The sequence below is a fragment of the Cryptomeria japonica genome, chromosome 7 (genome assembly GCF_030272615.1).
Source record: "Cryptomeria japonica chromosome 7, Sugi_1.0, whole genome shotgun sequence".
Lineage (NCBI taxonomy): Eukaryota > Viridiplantae > Streptophyta > Pinopsida > Cupressales > Cupressaceae > Cryptomeria > Cryptomeria japonica.
Window position 1 is genome coordinate 100,710,728 of NC_081411.1, and position 4,397 is coordinate 100,715,124.

The window sequence follows — 4,397 nt, forward strand, 5'->3', positions numbered from 1 at the left end:
TTTGAGAAGTATTTGAGGGAGGGAGTTAACATAAAATTTAAAATTATGATCTTATAGATAATAATCAAATGGAGGATGTCTTTTTTGACTACTCAATTCTCATATTTTTGTCACTGCTAGGAATGAAGTTTAGGGTTTTTCCAACCTAATATTTGAACCTTTGATAAATCTCTATGGGGATGCTTATGTGGTAAACCTTCAAAACAATATTGAGATAGGTGATTTCATTGTGAAACTTAGAACGGAACCTTCTTTTGCCTTGGAAATCCTCTTCTTTTCTCTTTTATAGATAAACCATCAAATATAAAATAAGATAAAACCACCAAATATTAAGCTTAATAGAGAAAGTGTGTGCATTACTAGAAAGAATTTTAAACCAAGTGAATCCATCTTTGTAATCCTATCTAGAACCATCAAATATAAAATAAGATAAAACCACAAAATATTAAGCTCAATAGAGAAAGTGTGTGCATAACTAGAAAGAATTTTAAACCAAGTGAATCCATCTTTGTAATCCTATCTGGAAGTACATTTCTAAGAAATAGAGACCAAAGACAAAAATTAAATTGATATTCAAAACATAAATGTTCAAAAGTGCCCACTTGATTACACAAAGAGTAGTTTTTAATCGAAATGCCAATGGAATGTAATTTTGCATTGATAGCTAGCTTTTTCATTAAGAGCAACCACCTAAAAGAAGATTTCTTGGGTTCACCAAACTTAGACCCAGTGTGAGATAATATTGTAGTATAGTAAATTGTCTTGCACTTTTGAGTCAAACTTTTAGGTGCAAGTTCCTATTTGCTTCCTCATTCCAGATCAATACTTATGTCTACATATCAGATCCGAGACTACTTGTATATGCTTATTCTTGTCAATTTTACATCTTTAGCCCTAGATCTTGCATTCAAATTACATCTTTTTGTAGTTCATTTTTAACTCAAACAAAGAGCCAGATATAGAAATTAATCAGCATTCGACCCCTCTTCAAACATTTGGGATTGATCACTTAATATTTTGGTGGTGATTTTTAATTAGTTGTGAAAAATGAAAATACATTTTCTTTATGAAGACATAATTTTATATGCAAAAAATGCAGACTTTGTGTTTTTGAATGTGGTTCTAAGAATAAGAAACTATTTGAGGCTTTGCATTCATGCATATTCCTTTAGACTAGCATTTACTTTGAGATTTGCAATCCTATTTGTGGATTCATATTCTTCTTATATTATGATTGCATGTGTTTTTAGAACTTTGAGTCTTGGCACATTTATGTCATCTGGGAAGAACATTTTCTAATTTTTCATGATTGTTTCTCATGTTTGGTGAATGGATGAACTTTGAGTAATCTGTTATGTGCTATTAATCTCTTTTGTTTTGCTTTCATGCTATTTTTCCTTTCCTTCTTTTTGGTTAAAAGCATACCCCCAAAAACCCAAATATATCATAAGAGGGAGATGTACCTCTAAAATTCAAAGGAAAATTGCTAATTTAATTGGCAATTTCTCTAATTACTTATTGTGTATTTGCCCCTAGCAAGTGGGCACAAAAGAGTCTTTGGATTATCTTTCTTTAAAGGGGAAAATCTGTACACAAACATGACCCAAGTTACATATGTTTTGATTTATTTTTTTAATATGTCCTCTTCCCAGTATTCGATTGGAAGATTTTATAGTTGAATCCAGATTGGTTGATCTTTGATTTCTTCCTTCCAAGGATCATAGTTAGGTTTTAATTTTTCCAAAAAGACTCCAAATCCCTCCAACGTATATGGTCCTTGTTCAATTGCCCCCTTGCGCTCATCCTCTAGGGAAAATATTGCTAGGAAAAAATCATTTGGTAGTGCTTGAAGCAGTATGTGTTGCCCCCATTTAAAAGAACACCAATTGTACATTTTACCATTCAATCAATTTGACCCCCACCCCATTTGAGAAACAATCCTAAATCCTTGTATTTTTCCATTGAGTTCTTGATTCTATCTTTTCTTATGAAAATAGAGATGCTTTTGGGGTAATTTAACATCTCTTGGTAGGACTCACCCGATTGTTTGATTGGAGATGATTGGATTTCATTAGTTTGCATTATTGGCCCTTTTCTTCCCCATCGTTTACTAGTTCGACCTCCTATATTGTTGGGATCCTCGATCAACCAATTATAATAGGATTTTGCATTCCTTTGGTTTGACTGTCGATGTTGTCCATACCTTGGTAATATTGAAACTAGGGTTTACATGCCATTGGCGTCCATTAGTCCTTCAATCCTGATTCCTCTTCCATCTTTCTCAAGTAGAGTTCACTAATGGTTGTGCTCTACCAGATTGGTGGAAACTATCCTTGTTTCTTGTGATACCCCAAAAATGTCTTCTCTCTGGAAAGAGTAGTGGAAGTCTTGCCTTATCCACCCATCGACCCTACTCAAAGACCCATTGCGGTATGTCCCTTTGGTCCTCCCAATATACATCTTGTAGATCTGATTCATAAGCCTCCCATCCATTATTTATCCTCACACAAAAGTCTTCTATTGGTACTTTTTGATCCTACCTACACTTCACATCTTTTCTCCTCACCTTGCACACCTTCGCAACGCTGATCCTCTTGCACCATTTTTTTAGGAGATAAATGTTAAAAACTATCATGTTTTAAACATCAAAATCTCATATAATTTTCTGTCTTGTTTTAAAAAAAAAAAAAAATTAATCAAAGTGAATTTTAAAATATCTAAAATATTTTTAAGTTAAATAAATTAGACAAATTTTTTGAAATAAAACTCATATCTAGTTAATGAATTTTAGAAAAATAAAATTTTTTATGAGTCATAAAAATTTAATTTTTTTTTTGTTAAAACCTTAAAAAATAGGGAAATCAAATAATTATAAGTAAATAATCACTACAAAACAAAACTTTAGACTCTACTAACTCATCAAAATATCATAAACTATAATATTTATTTCAGGGAAATCATTTCTCCATTGAGACCTTTGTTGCACAAACATCATTTGCTAAATGACCTACAAATTGGCCTCATGTATTTTACAAATGCATCCAAGAAATAGACCATTTTTTTCCTAATTGACCTTTCAGACCTCTTCGGCGTACCCATTGCACACTAAGGTACAATTGCTAGTATATCTAATAATCAACCGTTAGTGATGTGTTCTGCAATAGCTTTTCTGCTATCTTATATCATACTTGTTTAATATCTCATCTGACAGTCTTTTAACTTTACACATTATAAAAAAAAAAAAATCCTCACTTGTATTTCTGTGCCATCTCTACAATTTATTTTTAGCCCTAAAAGATTCTATTGCTGTATATACATCAGCGCAATAGACAACATAAAAAAATTCGTATTATTTTGTAGTTTACTCAAATTTAATTCATTCAGGCGGTTTGGTACACAGATTTGTACATCATTATCACTAGCCTGCCGTGCAGTTTGGTACTACAGCCTGCACCCATTCTCTTTCCGCACATTTATTTTTGCTTTTGCTCTAAAATTATTTTGATTCTGCGGGTTTCTTTCTCGATTGCTTTCAAATCATATCGATCCCAAGGATGAGATTGATATTTATATGTGATGTAAAAGTGAATTGAAATCTAGACACGGCTTTCATGAAATTTAACGTATAAAGCTAGTGAAACAACGTTGTGCTTACCCATATTTATAAAGAATTTCGGTACACGAGCAAATTAATATTCTGGTTTAGCAAAAGCATATTTGGTGCTAACTGTGCAGTCGATTTCGCGTTGTACCGTTCCGGATCGACGGTCACAAGCGAAACCTATCTTTCGCTAGTAATTCAAAGGTTCTAAACTATTTTGGAGTTGATAACATTGTTCTCTGTAAAGTTAGAGAAGCAAAATGTCTATATATTCAGTTCGTTGTCAGTTAATTTTATTACGGACCGAGATTTCAGTAGCCATGGCATTACACCTTTCTTCTTTGCCCTTGCTGATTTCACACTAATCCTAGTAACTGATGCGGTTCCTGAAGGAGTGCCTATCCATCCTCATCACAGTAGGCGACATAAAGCATTTGCTGCTTCCTCGGTATTTGCAGCCTTTTGGTTCCTCTGTTTGCTTATATGCTTCTTTTGTATGTGGATTTGGAATTTTTCAAGATTTCTGCTCAGCCATGCCGGGCCGGCTCAGTAAAATCAGCAGGACAGGCTGCAAAATATTCAAAGCAGTGTCTGGAGGAAACGATAGAAACATTCAATGATGATAACATCATTGTTGTTGAATACTGTAGCTCGAATGGTGTTCTTGCTTTGGCTTTGATCTCTAGCAAGCAAGAAACACGTTTTTTTTCATCTCTCTTCTACAAGGGTTTAGATAAAAACTAATAAATGCTTGATTAGATTGCAGTCGGTTTGGTAGTTTGCAGGAGATTTAATC